Source organism: Notolepis coatsorum (genome assembly GCF_963971535.1).
Source record: "Notolepis coatsorum genome assembly, chromosome: 1".
In the NCBI taxonomy this organism is placed as follows: domain Eukaryota; kingdom Metazoa; phylum Chordata; class Actinopteri; order Aulopiformes; family Paralepididae; genus Notolepis; species Notolepis coatsorum.
The window spans coordinates 126,271,539-126,288,455 of NC_140165.1; positions in this window are offsets into that span (position 1 = coordinate 126,271,539).

The following is a 16,917-nucleotide window of genomic DNA, read 5'->3' on the forward strand; positions in this document are numbered from 1 at the left end:
CTTCAGTTTCCCTCCCCGTAATACGGCCAATGTGTATTAAGATAAGATAAGATAAGATATTCCTTTATTGATCCCCTTGGGGAAATTCAGGCATCATAGCAGCATGGGGCGGAGGGGGGGTACAGGTAGTAAAACAACACAGGCAGTGTAAACAATTTGATCAATATGGTCAATATAATTTACTATCTGACTAGCTGAAGAAATATTCACAGTATTCACAGTGTCACATAAGGTGCAGTATGCATAAGGTAGTGTTATAATTTACTATCTACTGAGTATACATTATTCACAGTATCACGGTATCCACTGAAATATACATTATTCACAGTATCCACATAAGGTGCAGTAAGCCTAAGGTAGTGTAGGTTGTCCTCCTTGGGTTCCTATAAGTCCCAGGTCAATGTCTGGTGCATTACTGTGGACGACCAGCTAAACTGAATGTGGAGAGCGGGGCTTGAACAGGAGGCATCCTGTTCGAGCCTAGTCTCCAGAATTCGTTGCGAGCGCCTTGCCCACTGCGCCACGTAGCCGCCCATCAAATTGTCACTTTTAATACTTACACAAAGCCTGAAGTCTGAAGCCCATAGACATTTATCAGACACTAAGGGCCCTTTCTCACTCACCATTTGGGGTCGAGTCAGTGCCGGGTCGCACCAGAAAAGGGTGTGTCCGTCTGAGTGAGAACGCTCCCGTCCCCCGCTGATTCGTCCCCGGGGGCGCTGAACCTGGACCGCTGAAATAGGTGGTTCCGGATGCGTGTTACTTTTTAACAGCGGAGCAGTGCAAGAATGTGACAATTTGACCATGTGACCGCGGGAGAGCGGCAGTGCGGAACTAGGCTGTCTATTGCCATTCTCTAAGCTCCTTAACAGCGCCGAAACTTAACCGTTCTAACCTTAACCAACTCCGAAACAATGCCTAACCTTAACCTTAACCATGCCTAACCTTAACCATAGAAAGAATATAGCCATTCTCTAAGACAAACTCTAACCTTAACCAGCTCCTTAACAGCGCCTAAACTTAACCGTTCTAACCTTAACCAACTCCGAAACAATGCCTAACCTTAACCTTAACCATGCCTAACCTTAACCTTAACCATGGAAAGAATATTGCCATTCTCTAAGACAAACTCTAACCTTAACCAGCTCCTTAACAGCGCCTAAACTTAACCGTTCTAACCTTAACCAACTCCGAAACAATGCCTAACCTTAACCTTAACCATGCCTAACCTTAACCTTAACCATGGAAAGAATATTGCCATTCTCTAAGACAAACTCTAACCTTAACCAGCTCCTTAACAGCGCCTAAACTTAACCGTTCTAACCTTAACCAACTCCGAAACAATGCCTAACCTTAACCTTAACCATGCCTAACCTTAACCGCCGAAAGAATACACGTTAAAAAAAAAAATCACGTTAAAAAAAAAAAATTTGATGGGATTCGAACTTGTCAACAACGGACCGCAGGACCGCTGCGTTGCCAGGTGAGCTGAGCGCCGAATGAAAATCATGGCGGATTAGGGCGGTTACATAATGCCGCAAGCTCTGCCGCTCCGCTCTGCGGTTGCCGCGCCTGCCGCGGGGCGTGTCGCAGCCAATCAGGGAAAACGCGGAAGCAACGGCAGCACTGCTCCGCTGTTATTAAGCAATAAGCGTTCAGGATGCGCACCAGTGGGAGCGGGGGCGTCGTGTACAAGCTTGTACCAAAACACGGGAGGCTTCTGTATCAACTTGCTGACACACACAGCGTCGTTACTGTAATGCTTCATGCTTGCTTGAATTTTGGGCAGATAAAAACACAGCAACAACTGGACAATACCCACAAAAACGATATTTATGGGCAATTTGCGAGTTTAGACCTCAACCAAAACAAGCATGTGGAGCCTCACAGCTCAGTGGATGAAAACATGAAGCCACGTTACAAAGCACAACACTTCCCTGGCTCGCATTAGGCCTGGCAATTTTGTTTGCCATTGCTATGTCTATACATTGGTTTCTTGTTCGAATGCATTTATTTCTATAGACCAGTGGTGCCCAACCAGTCGGCCGTGGTCGACCGGTAGATCAATGACATTCAATATAATTGATGCGAGCAATGTTACTAGTAATAGGCTAAGCTAACTAGCGTTAGCTTAGCGTTTGCCATTGCTATGTCTACTATACTTTCTTGTTCGAATGCATTTATTTCTATAGACCAGTGGTGCCCAACCAGTCGGCCGTGGTCGACCGGTAGATCAATGACATTCAATATAATTGATGCAAGCAATGTTACTAGTAATAGGCTATGCTAACTAGCACACGCTCAAAACGCAAACCGTAAACAGAACCCGGAGCGAACCAAGACTGAAGTGTGTACACAAACTAGAGGGGGGGGGGGGGAGTTTGCACCCAAAGACGGAACGAGACGGAACGGAGCTGATTCGACCCCGATGGTGAGTGAGAAAGCACCATAAGTTCCGTCCTTGGTGATGCTCTGCCAGGCCTCTACTGCAACGTCTTCAGTTCCTGCTTGTTCTTGGGGCATTTTATCTTCAGCTAATTTTATTTATTCTCAATTGGATTCAGCTCAGGTGATTGACTTGGCCATTATTTGTCTTTAAAAAAAAAACGGGTTGCTTTCGTAGTATTCTTCGGGTCATTGTCCAACTGCACTGTGAAGTGCCGTCCAATGAATTCTGAAGCATTTGGTTGAATATGAGCAGTTCTGTTTCATTAGGGGCTCTGCTTGGCATCACTACTGCACTATCTCGCGTACGTGCACGCGTACTGAATAAACCACAAATGTACCTCTAATACCAGTATTAGTCTGACCACACCCCTCATCAGCTTACCTTCATAAGCAGGTGTGTGGTCACCTGCTCTCCTCCTTCTCGCTTTCACCACAAGGAAGAAGTGCCTCGGTAGATCCCCACACTTGACACCATGATGGAAGAAAGGTTTAGGAGCAGCTTTGGGAAACAAGGATACGTTGACATATCTTTATTTTCTCTCTCACTATTTTCGAGAAAATACGGCGATATTGTCTTCGTACTGGAGTGTCTGGAAGATGATGATCATTCTAAAAACCCTCCACCGGTTTTCGTATTGGGAGCACGCCGCTGCATGCTTCTCAACTGCAGTTCCTTGCTGTGTTTGTTGGGGTGAAACCTGTCAGGCCACAGCTGAACTGTCGGACATGCCGCTGTTGTGAGAAGCGGTGCGTTCCAGGTTGGGTGAGTAGTGTTTGCTGGCGGGCTCCACTTGTCTGTTAGTGCTATGGGGGCTACTTGACAAAGTTTATGGAAACCGGCCCCAGACTAGGGTCCTTTGTTCAGCCACCTAGGCGACAGAAGGCCTTGGTCTGGAGACCATTATAGTTTTAACTAGTGGGCCGCGACCATTGACACTGGTGATCCCTGTGTGTTCTGGACGAGTGGATTCTCTCTGTCACCGTGTTAAGGCCCCATCTTTCATATCCAAATGAGAGTATTCCTTCACGAGGGGATATGTGCATGTAATGTGCGATAGCGGCAGATTCATGTTCAAAGTCAGCTACACAGGCCAGTTGGTACTGTGCTGATTCCGTCGGATGTGGTAATGTCACCGTTGTGAAGCGGTGTTGACATCTTGTTTTCTCTTTTCTCTTAAAAAGTGAGGAGAGGTTCAGAACGGCGGCCTGTCTGGGTGAGTGTTATGTCATTGTTTACATGTTCATAGCTTACGGTTAGCCGGTCAGCTGTTAACTGCTGCGTTAGCCTGCTGGATCGCTGCATGGCCTGCTTAAGGCCTACTATTAGCCAGTCAGCTGTTAGCTGCGGGGCTAGCATGTTGTGGTCGCTAGGTAACGTTAGCTTGCTGCTATGGCCATGGCCTGGCGCGGGGTAGCTTAGCTTCTCGCGCGCCGCCGTGAGCTCGCTTCTGATCGCGTGCGTCGTTAGATCGGCGTCTCGCGAGCAGAAGCAATAGCACCCGAACGGTTGGAGCAGCCGTTAGCTTGATGCTATTCTGTTGAACGTGCTTTGATTTTAACATGTTTTACACTCTTGACCACGACGTCATCCTTGACAGGGGATGTTCGTCGACCCTGCCCTGAGCCTGGACGGGGATTGCGTCAACAAAGAGGACTGTAGCGACTGGTTGGAGCGGCGACGCTGCCCGGATCGAACAACACAGGACGGCTGTGTTCTACGGTGTCTTGTGACTGCACTTCGCTGATCTGCGTTCCGGGTAGGAACGGGGTTGACCAGACCTCATAACACGTCTTCTGGTTTTACTTTGCTAAATGTATTGTGAATAACGGTGTTTTTCCCAAAACGTGTGTTGCTACAATGCATTTAGGATACGTTGCGGGTTATGTGTGAGCTGTTTTTGTCACTGGCAGTTAGCTTCTCCGTGCAAACGGGATGTAATGATCTGGTTGTTGTGTGAGTAACACGGCCGTGTACTCACAACTAAGGTAACTAACCTATGAAGCTATGCTTGGTGACAAGTGAGTAAAAGAATGTTCTTTCTCAGACTGTAATGACAATGAACAGTGTGTTCACACATTAACAGGTTTTCCTGTTTTAACTGGCCGTATTGAGGGTAAAATAGGAGGATTGTGTTTTCCCCCCCGGTTCCCTGGGGACTTTATCACCTCCTATCAGACATGTTGTGCATTAATTGTGTCTTTTGTGTGGTAGGGATACGATGTAACTCTTAGCTTGATTGCTGAGGTTGTGCTAAATCTGCTGGAGAAACTTATTTCCTAAAGGGAAATTGGTTTGGTTGCTGTCATGTGTGCTTAGCAAGGCCTGTGGTCGATACTAATCAAGAATGATGTATTCTCTCATTGTGAAAAAAACGGCGTTCCTCTGTTGAGTGTTTTTGCCATTTTTTGTAGGTGATGATGGGTTGTGTGTGTCATGTGACCTACAACTGGGTTGTACTGGCCACAGAAGCACATGTGTATGTTGGACCGGGTTCTTAGAGCCCTCTCTATTCTGTGTTTTTCCTTAGTAAAAATCAGATAGCAGGTTAGCTCATGCGCTGTGTGGAGCTGTGAAACGCTTCATAGAGCTGACTATGACTGTGTCATATTCTCTTTTTGTCGTTACGTCGTATCATGGGTGTGGGGTCGTAAAGGGGTGAACTGGTAACCTTTCCTCTCCCCATTGGCTGTCGGTCAGGGGTACACCCCCTGTCCTTCAAGGTTCCCGTCACGTGGCGGTTCGGCACGTTACGGGGGGGGGGGGGGGGGAGTTCCTGGTCCCACGGCCTGGTATATTGGGCGTGTGCACCGCAGGAATTCCCCCGCCATAGAGTACGTCACCGTGCGCGTCTCTGTTGGTAGGACTTCCGTGTGCTGTTCAGGTCCATGTGATGGATCTGTTTTCAGGGGGGGTGGTCAGGGCTCCTCCTCACCAAGCGCCTATTCAGGCCTTCTGTGAGTTCGGACTCCTTCTTCCATGTGAGGAAGCCTCCATCAGAGTACAGAGCCTTCCTCCTCAGATTGTCAAAGTGAGTGGACCCTCTAGAAGGGTCCTTTTCTATTGTATGTATATTCGATTCAATTCGTTTATTGAGTGTGTATGGGTTCAGTGCCTCTTCCCCGGAGGCCCTAAAACCAGTTTTTTACATGGCTCAAGGTGCAATATATTCTTTTCAATCTGTACAGCTCGCGTGGGAAGTCTCTCTGGGGATCCCCGTCTCTTTCCTATGGGAGGGTGGTGGGATGTAAAAATGTGAACATTTTTTACCCCGGCTGTGTAGACTGGGATACATACTGTTGATGCTTCCTTCTTTCTATTCCAGAAGTGTTGGAGTTAGGGAGTGTCACACCCCTCTTGTCGTTCCCCTGGGCGCCTTGGGGATTCAATGACAGGTCTAAATAGCCTGTTCATTGATGGGGGTGTGTCCCGACGCACGTATAGTGCTAGCTCGCTGTAAACAGGCGATTGACTGGCACGCCTTGGTTGCTTGTGGTTGAAACAGCGTTTTTATAAAGCAACTGAGATGGGGGTTTTTCCTCTTCCGACGACCACATCCCATGACCTGGGTGGGTTGTCGACGGATTCTCGTTCACGTCTGGGGGATGATGACGGGATGGATCTGAACATATGTAGTGGGGTCTCACGCCCTTGGGGTGGGCCACCAGGCGCGGTTCGTCCGAACGTCTGGGTGGCGCCTTCTTTTCATGTTAAGATCAACACGCATATCTGCCCTTCTCCTGGAGTAGGCATGTCGGCGTGGTTAGGGCACGGGACTGGTTCTGGTCACGCTGGTCCAGATCAGTTGAACCCGTTGTCCGCCGGGGATGCAGATCTGCTGTTCTGGTACCCTGAGGGACTTGGGCTTTTTTCAGGGGGAAAAATGCCAGGTCGGTCTGGGTGTCACAGGGTTAAGCGCTATGGAGACCCTGGTTGGGTATGTTTTTACTCAGCACTGTCGTCATGGCTTACAGCCATGCCATTCTGTACGCGCTCGATCTCGTCGGATCTCGGCCGCTACACAGGTTGGTCCTGGTTAGTACTTGGTTGGGAGACCGCCGGGGAATACCAGGTACGGTGTGCTTAGGGGCTGGTTCTCCATTATTTTTCGCTCCTCTCTCACGCATGGCGAAGAGGGGCCTGTGGGGGTGGTTTTTTGACCTCCTCTGGTGACCCTGTGCTTCCCGTACCGCCAGGCCCGGTCCGAAGTGATGTTTGCGACCCGTAGGCCTGGGTTAACCCTTTTTGGAAACTGAAACACTTGTACTGCGGTATAGCCGGTGTATACCCGCAGGTGTGTTTTGGAGTTTTTTCTTGAGGGGTTATAGGAACAACCACCGCATTGGGTAACACCGAGGTGGTTGATTCCCTGGTGTGTTGGAGCAGTGTCAACTCCCGGGTTCACCGTTTGAGGGTGCCCCTGCACGTTCATGACGTCTGCCAATCGTGTCAGCCTTCTCTGCCTCGACCCCTCTGGGTGGGGGTTTTTAAATGGAGGCTTGGTCATGCAACACCGCCAGCTTACGCTCCTTCCGCCGGGGCGGCTGTGTTCAGCTGTCCCCTCTGGCGCCTGTCTCGTCCGCAGTCTCCAGGCTAGGGTTAACAGCCTGTTGCCTGGTTTTTCCCCGGTGCGCTGCCTGCTTCCGTTGGTTAACCTTTTTTGTGTGCTTACGGCCATGCTGACTGTCTGTTCTGCAGGGTTAGTGTGCCAGGCGGTGTACTGTTGGGGGGACGGGGCCCGCTCGGTTTACGGCCATACCGACCTGAACACGCCCGATCTCGTCCGATCTCGGAAGCTAAGCAGGTTCTGGCCTGGTTAGTACTTGGGATACCGCCTGGGATTACCAGGTGCAGTAACTGGGGGGCCTTTGTCCGAATACGCTGGCGATGTGGGGGGCGGGGCACTACGTGCCCACCTGGTGGGGTCTTGATGCTGGCATCATGGACTTCTCCGGGCCCCCATTCCAGGGAGTCCAGTCCTTTTGGTGGGTCTGGGTCTTCCTTCGCGCTCCGCTGCTACGGCCTTGCCACGGGGTTGGGTTTGCCCTTGACCCCGTGATTCTGGGGGCAGTAACGAGGTTGTTCCTCCGTTCGTTCCCGGGTGGCATGCGGGTTGTGCGTGTGTGTAGTCGTGGGGTCAAGCCACGGTCTGCTCACCCTGTGCGTTAAGTTGCTTGAGTGCCTCTTCGCACGGTCGGGTCCGTCGCCTTCCCGTGAAGCCTCTAATAGGGGGGATACCCTCCATTAGGGGGGGTCGGGGGGGCTCGGCCCTCCCTGTTCTGATGGTTTTGGGGGGCTGTCAGCGGGGTGTATTTGTCAGCCAGCGGCTCCGCTTGGCCTCCCTTTGTGCAGTAGTGATGCCAAGCAGAGCCCCTAATGAAACAGAACGTTAGGTTATGACTATAACCAAGTTCTGTTAATTAGGGGTGACGCTTGGCATCAGACGGCCGCTGCAGCCCTTGACCTCACCTTGTGGTGAAAGCTTGGGAAGGAGGAGAGCAGGTGACCACACACCTGCTTATGAAGGTAAGCTGATGAGGGGTGTGGTCAGACTAATACTGGTATTAGAGGTACATTTGTGGTTTATTCAGTACGCGTGCACGTACGCGAGATAGTGCAGTAGTGATGCCAAGCGTCACCCCTAATTAACAGAACTTGGTTATAGTCATAACCTAACGATAATGTTGCCTGAAACATTTCAGGATTCATCCTGATGCTTTTGCCAGCAGTTACATCATCAATAAATACAAGGGAACCAGTTCCATTGGCAGCCATACATGCCCACGCCATAAAACTACCACCACCATGCTTCACTGAGGAGGTGGTATGCTTTGGATCATGAGCAGTTACTTTCCTTCTCCATACTCTTAAGATAATATATTCCTTTATTGATCCCCTTGGGGAAATTCAGGCATCATAGCAGGAGGGGGGAGGTACAGGTACATGTGATAGAAGACATGATACAGGTCATAAAGAGATGAGAAACGGGTATTCTGTTCCCATCATTCTAGTACAAATTGATATTTGTCTCATTTGTCCATAGGATGTTGTTCCAGAACTGTAGGCTTTTTTAGATGTTTTTCTGGTCTTCCTGATTTTTAAGGCTCACTAATGGTTTACATAATTCATTGCGGTAAACCCTCTGTATTCACTCTGGTGAAGTCTTTTGATTGTTGACTTTGACAGATACCTCCTTGGATCTGGCAAACTGTTGTGAAGGCGTTTTACATAATAACACACCTGGCCATGGAACAGCTGAGCAGCCAATTGTCCAATTACTTTTGGTCCCTTAAAAAGGAGGAGGCACATGTAATTCCTACACCGTTCACCTGATTTTGATGTAGATGCCCTCAAATTAAAGCGGAACATCTGCACTTAAAGCACATATTGATTGTTTAATTTGAAATCATTTGTGGTGTACAGAGCCAAAATTATGTGTGGATGTCCAAATATTTATGGACCCGACTGTAAATACAGAAGTCCATCAGAAAATAGATAAATATGTAGATCCTATTAGAGAGTATCCTAGTACTTCAGAGAAAACAGATCAAACTCAACATTTAACCCATGGGAGTACGGGTCCTTAAATGATGGATCGAGGAAACCCTGTTTAAGCAAGGGGGTGTCCAGATTAGCACCTTTTCATTACCTATACACCTTCATGAGGCTATAGGGTGATGCTTCTCCAGGAAGTGGGCTGCAAGGTGAGATTTTCTGTTACCTCACCTCAACGGATATTACTATGGTTTTCTGAAATGTGTGTTTTTGGCCCCTTTCTGGTATGCTCATTTTCCCCACATACGATTTACAGAAAGGACAGGTAATTATAGTAATTCTAGGAGTGGGGTTTCCTCTTATGTGGATGTCTGAATGAGGGGCATGTTTCACAGAAACATGACGTGAGAGTGCTTGGAGGCTTTTTTTCACAGCCTGGTCGATGGTGGTTGTTACTTAAAGTATCATAAGTGATAGCCCAGGTATTTCGAATTTGACAACACTGGAACAGCTGTCCTGCTAGAATTAAAGGGGGGGGTGCTTTTTGAGAAGCAGATTCAAAGTTCCACCAATTTCTTCTGGTTAAGGGGCATGTTGTTTTCTGTGGCCCATATCTGCAACTCATCTGCCTTCTGTTGCATTTTATTGTCCTCCTCGATATCAGAAAGCACAGGATAAAGCAATGTCATCAGCATTAAGCATATATCCAGTGACTAAAGTGGATACATTTGGATACAAGATCAATTTGCAGGTTGACGTGTAGGAGAAACAACCCTTCTTCCAGGTGCTCTAAGACCCATTTGCCACAAAAAGGCTTTTGACATATTAGATTATATTAGGTGACATTTTATTGCCATTGCACCTGTACAAGTAGCCTACACAGTACAACAAAAAGAAGTTGGCATGTAACCAGAGTACAAAATAACAGTAAAGTGCATAGCAATATACAGTACCATATGTGGAGTGTATAGGACAAAGCTACAGAGTAAATATGCTTGATTGATTGATTGAAAACTTTATTAACAGATTGCAGAATGGGTACAATACAGTACAGCTCAATACACACAATTGTTAAGGGGATGCAGACCAGAGAAAGACTTTCGTCTTGTTTACATCAGGGTCCCCCATTCGGGGCAACTGTACATTGGAGGTGGGGGGGGGGGGGGGGGGACTGTACAAGCAAAACCGTACATTGGAATATTGACGAAACCATACTTTGTTCCAAGAAGAGGGTCTCGTGTATTCTTGGGTTAGGTAATTTACTGTACATTGGAGGGGGTTGGGTTAGGACATTTACAGGGGCCAGTTTCTAATTGCAGTCTCCCGTAGGTGTTCTTTGAGAGTGGTTTTGAAAGTGGCTAGTGATTCACATTCCTTTACAGCTTTGGGTAGGGCGTTCCACATTGATGTGGCATAATTGCGAAACGTGTTTAGTCCCTTGTTTGAGCCGAATCTGGGTTTAACATGATTTGTGGAGCTCCCTCTGGTGTTGTGGTCGTGGTATTCACTGACCTTTGGGAAGTATTTTGATATGTACATGGGTATCTTGTAGTGTATCTTGTAGACCAGGCCCATTGCAAGTTGCTGTACTCTGTCTTCTACTCTAAGCCATCCTAGGTAGTCAAAGTGGGAAGGGGTGAGGTGGGTTCTATAGGAGTAAGCTCAAGTAGTAGTCTGACCAGTTTGTTTTGTGATGTTTGTAATCTTGTTTTTAGCGCCTTTGAGGTACTTTGGTACCATGAGGTGCAAGCATATGTAGCCACCTGAATATGTCTGGCTATTATTCAGGGTGTCTAACGTTAATCTTTTGCATTTCCTGTGTTCACAAGGACGTTGTAACCAGTTGACCGCTCTTGATCATACCTACCCGGACATGGACACTTAACGTGCGGTTCTCTTTGATCACTCCTACCCCGACATTGACTATTAACTTGCTGCTCTTTGATTCTCCTTCTTCAAAACATTGACGTTTCATAGCGGGACAGGATTACAGGTGCCGGTAGGGGGCGGTGGTGGCGCTGGGCAGGAAGGACATCAGGCAAAGAAGAATGGGTTCAACGCCAAGTGCAGCAGACAGGAACTTCCTCTTTGGCGTTCTACACGGAGGAGAAAGGACGTCTAAAACGGGAGCACCAGCGAGTGAGCACGCGAGGAACCGACTCAGCATGCGGTAGTTGAGCGTTTGATTAATACGCCAGATAAACGCGTTCGGTAGACAGTCCACTGTGTGGCGCAGGCTCTGTAAGAGTGAAGATAAACGGTGCTTTGAACGAACGCTGGAGAGCAGTGTATAGGGGCGCCCCAACCATTTCAAGCCAGCTTTAGCTAGGGGTTTTATTTGCTAAATGTGGGCCCACGGTTGATTTCTTTTGAGTGTGATAATAATGTGTGGTTCTTTATAAAATGCCCATTGAACTCCTTTAATCCATACCTGGTTCTCCCCTACCGCGAAGCGGAGCAGTAGATAACCCATAAAGGGGAAGAGGTTCTTACTGCGTCTGTAATATAGAGAGAGCACAAGGTGCCCAGTGTGGGAATAGCTTCCATTGTGGGAATAGCTGTCAGTGTGGGAATAGCTGTCAGTGTGGGAATAGCTATCAGTGTGGGAATAGCTGTCAGTGTGGGAATAGCTGTCATTGTGGGAAAATAGCTTTTCTAATTGAGTGATATACGTGTCAATGGAACCAGGCTATATAAAGGAGACGTAAATGGGATCATTGTTTTGCTGTTCTCTCAGTTGACGCCCTGCGTCTTTCTGTTTACCTGGCTGCTCTGGAGTTTTCCTATTAAAGAGGATACACCTTGTGAAAAGCAATACCCCCTCTCCGTCTCCTTATTTGCCACCACCACTGGAACTCCAATCTCTTACCTCGTAACAATCCCCCGTCCCATGGCTATGTGAAGGATAAGTGATACTACTGCCACAGGAGGAGAGGAAGCAATTAGGCAGCTGATTAGGACTGATAGAACACACATGTGCCCTATTAGATCACCCACATCCCACACAAAACACACCAGACACACATACCATAAAATACTAGGACAGACAGAGTATAGTTGAGAGGAGGTGAGGTAGGAGCGAAGTACGGAGAGAGAGATTGTTATTATGGAGTTTTGTGAGGTGAGAGGTAGTGGGGAGGAGAGGTGAAGGCGAGAAGGTGTTCATTGTATACTGGACCCTAGACTGGCTGAGAAACCTTGTGTACTGACCCTGGACCGGAAGACAAGTATTGAACAATCCCTTTTTTGTACGAGAGCCTGTTTTGTGTTTTTGACCATGGACTGTATTACAACCATTCTAATTGCCCATCGGACTATATTCTGCCCAATTCAATAAATATTCTTTATTGATTGAAATTGCACTTGTGTGGACAGTTGAATTTGTTTGTTTTTTAACCGTGACAAGTCTGAATACCACCAGGCTCGTCACAGCATGTTTGTTTTAGGCCTAATTTTGTTCACGTCTAGTTTGAGGAACTGATACTGTAGCTGAAAATGCATTCTTAGAAAGACAGTTTCCCTCTGCTAAAATAACACAATAACCGTGACAAGTCTGAATACCACCAGGCTCGTCACAGCATGTTTGTTTTAGGCCTAATTTTGTTCACGTCTAGTTTGAGGAACTGATACTGTAGCTGAAAATGCATTCTTAGAAAGACAGTTTCCCTCTGCTAAAATAACACAATAAGTTTCATGGAATGAGAGGTCAGACAGCTTCCCCTTACACACAAATCCCACTGACGCAGGCGTGAGGCGGGCGGGCTATCAGAGTTTCACTTTCGCTCCTGTGGTTTCACTTTCTGTGGTCATGAAATGTTTTGAGAGGCTGGTTCCACTTGCAGGTTAAACCCTAGTCTTCAATTATGTGTAGTTTACATCATTGGTATCTATTTTCATTATTTATTTATTTCCATTTGACGCCGGAAATTCCACTCAAAAAGGGTTAAAAATGTCCACGCACGAATAACATGTATGGAGCCAATCAAAAAGCTTATCAGACGCTATCAGTGCCGTGACGTCACTGCAGGTAACTTTTCCCTAACTCTCATCCACTACAATGGAGTTTGACGAGCGAGGAAAGCCATTTCCTTGATCCAAATGGACGCCTTATAGTAGGGTCATCTGTGGCACTTCCGTGACCGTGGAGAGCGAAGGTCCGTTTCTCAATGGATTTGTCATCTAGGAGGGTTAATAAACAAATTTAGCCGGGGTGTATTTTTTTTAAAGGCGGGGAAAATTCGTGAGAGACCAAAATCCAAAATGGCTGCGGTGGAAATGGACTTTTTAATGGTTTGACCTATAATGATGCACAATACATGGTTTCAGAGCTTATTTTGATCAAGGAATACATATTTGGTGTTTATATAATGATTTGACCTATTTTTGACCTTCAAGACAATGTACCGGTTCATCGTCTCTTCGTCCCCGACTCGGTCCGGTCCCGGGTCCTCCAGTGGGGCCATACCAGCCGGTTCGCCTGCCACCCAGGCGTTCATCGCACATTCTCCTTCCTGGCTCGGCGATTCTGGTGGCCCACCATGAGGAACGACGTCAAGGAGTTCGTACTGGCCTGCGCAGTCTGCGCCCGCAGCAAGGCCTCCCACCAGGCGCCCTCCGGGCTTCTGCAGCCGCTTCCCATTCCGAGCCGCCCTTGGTCCCATGTGGCGTTGGACTTCGTCACGGGACTTCCTTCTTCCCAGGGGAACACGTGCCTGCTGACCATAGTGGATCGGTTCAGCAAGGGGGTTCACCTCGTGGCCCTTCCCAAGCTTCCCTCGGCGGCCGAGATGGCGGACCTCCTGACACGCCACGTGTTCCGCCTCCATGGGTTTCCCCAGGACGTCGTCTCGGACCGGGGGCCCCAGTTCACTTCCCAGGTATGGCGGGCTTTCTGCAAGGGATTGGGGGCAACGGTCAGTCTTTCCTCTGGTTATCATCCCCAGACTAACGGACAAACGGAGAGGATGAACCAGAGTGTGGAGTCTGCTCTTCGGTGTGTGGCTGCCGAGAAGCCTGCTTCTTGGAGCCGTTTCCTTCCCTGGGTCGAGTACTCCATCAACTCCATGGTCAGTTCCGCCACCGGCCTCTCACCTTTTGAAGTATCCCTGGGCTACCAACCCCCTCTCTTCCCTGCACAGAAGTCGGAAGTGGCAGTTCCCTCCGTACAGGAGCATCTCGACCGGTGCTGTCGGGTCTGGGAGATCGCCAGGACTGCGCTGCTCTGGTCATCGGCACCGGGTCCCTGCGCCGACGTACCACCCTGGGCAGAGGGTGTGGCTGTCCGCAAAGGACCTTCCGCTTCGGTCCTCGGCCAAGAAGCTCAACCCCCGGTTCGTCGGTCCTTTTGAGGTTCTGAAGGTGCTCAGTCCGGCGGCGGTGAGTCTTAAGCTTCCTGCGTCCATGCGCATTCAACCCGTTTTTCATGTATCCCGGGTTAAGCCTGTCTCTCTCAGTCCCCTGATGCCTCCTGCTCCGGACCCACCTCCTCCCGAGATGGTGGACGGACACCCCCAGTGGCAGGTCCGCCGGTTGATGGGCGTTCGACGGCGGGGTCGGGGTTTCCAGTACCTGGTGGACTGGGAGGGATACGGCCCGGAGGAACGGAGCTGGGTCTACCGCCAGCTCATCATGGACCCCGGCCTGATCACCGACTTCCATCGTGCTCACCCGGACGAGCCGGGTCGGGCTGGTCGCCGGGTGGCTCCCGTGGAGGGGGCCGTACTGTGAGGATTGGTTCATTCCCCGCCACACGCTCCGCTCCTTTAAGGTACTGTGTTGATTGATGCATTCCCCGCCACACGCTCCGCTCCTTTAAGGTGCTGTGTTGATTGGTGCATTCCCCGCCACACGCTTTTGGAGCAAGTATCAATTCCAGCGCACACCTGTCATAGTTTTTGATTAGCGCCCCAGAGGCTTTTTATACTGGGACTTCCCTTCAATCGATGTCGGGTCGTTTTGAACACTTCTGTTTCTGCCTGTTGTTCCCCGTTGCTGTGCCTCGTCTACTCTCCCTCCAGGACATCTGTGGATTGCCGCTGGTGAAGACCTTGTCCCCTGTTTTGAGCTGCGCCTCGTTTACCCGCGTACTCTTGCGCTTTGGTGAGTTTGAACCAAACCCTTTTTTGGACGATTCTGTTTTGTGTGTTTTGAAGAACACTGAAGAGTTCTATTTTTGCTTACACTTGACTCAGCTAAGTTGTGTGTTAAAGGAGACACTGAAGATTATCATTTGCTTGCACTGGACTCAGCTGGGGTGTGTGTTTAGAAGAGACACAGAAGTTTATCGTTTTTGTTTTGCACTGATCCTCAGCTAAATTGTGTGTTGTGGTGAACACTGAAGATATCGTTTTGTTTGTTCTGGACTCAGCTAAGGGAGGAGGAGACCGCACTGCCTCTGTGTGAGGTGGACTGTTATTTACCTCTCTCTCTCTCTTTTCCACCTCGAGTTGAAGCTGGGAGTATCTGCAGAGCCGCTTCAGCGTCAATACCGTTTCCCCACCTCGAACACCAAGAGGATCTGCAGAGCCGCAGATAACTCTGCTGAAGGCAGTCTCCCTTTGTTTCAAGATTGTTACTTGCTCCTTTTTGACTGTGAAAATAAATACGCCCTAGTATTTGGCTAACTCTGAACTACCTGTCTGTGCCGTGCGCTTGAGGTCGGTTTCAAACCCTAACAGGTTGTCAAAGTGGGCAGGGGTGAGGTGGGTTCTAGGAGTAAGGTCAAGCAGTAGTCTGACCAGTTTGTTTTGAGATGTTTGTAATTTTGTTTTTAGCGCCTTTGAGGTGTTTTGGTACCATGAGGTGCAAGCATAGTCGTAGTACCCTTGAATGAGTGCTCCTGCCAGAGTCTTCAGGGTATTCTTGTTTACCAGAGAGGCGATCCGGTACAAGAATCGAGTTCGTTGGTTGACTTTTTTTATTACATTGGATGCCATTTTGTCACAGGAGAGATTAGCCTCTAGGATGGAACCCAGGTAGGTAATTTCATCTTTCCTTGTGACAATATTGTCACCCACGGTAACTGAGAAGCCGTCGGTCTTGCTGAGTTTGTTATTTGAACCGAAGAGAATGGACTCTGTTTTGCCCATGTGTAATGATAGTTTGTTATCAGCGAGCCATATGCAGATTTTGCCTAGTTCCGAGCTGAGGGTTTTTTCAACCTGTAACTTGTTCTTGTCAGAGACCAGCAGGGCTGAGTCGTCCGCAAACAGGAACAAGTTGCAGTCACAAGCTGACGACATGTCATTTGCATAAATTAGGAACAGTAGCGGTCCTAGTATGCTTCCTTGTGGAACACCACAGCTCACTGTGAGGGGGGGGATAGGGTACCGTTTACCTCCACCATCTGTTCCCTCCCCTCAAGGTAGGATTGCATCCAGCTATCAAAACTATCAAAACCAATTGCTTTTAGCTTGTCAATCAGAATGGAGTGATTGACATACTAAGGCGATGTTCTGTAAAGACGTTCTTGAGGGTAGAAAACGAATTATCACAGAGTGCCGTGCTAGCTTCAGTAGTGTTGTTGTTGACATCAGTGCCCACTAGGGCTGTCCCCGACTAAGGATTTGGATAGTTGACTTTGATTGAAAAAAAAAAAAAAAAAAATTATCAGGGTGGGCACAGCTGACTCAGTGGGCGGGCCCGGCCCCCTAATGCCCGCCCATGGCGCCGGGACTGTACAGTTATCAAGAATAAGTGTAATTAACCAAATTATACTACAACTGTCTTCTTGAATTTTCTCCCACTGCTTCCACTGGACATGGATTTTGTCTGCACAAGCCAGTAGCTTTAACGTCAATCAATCAATCATGTTTAGTAAATAGACACCTGGTTTTATAGTCTTATTCTAATACATTTTCATGACTTTTGTATTATAGGAAAGCATGGCTAGACAAAAATTGTCAGTTGAGGAGCGAAGGAGAAGAAATAGAGAGCACCAATGAAAGAGAAGAGAAAAATTACACAGTGACGAAGAG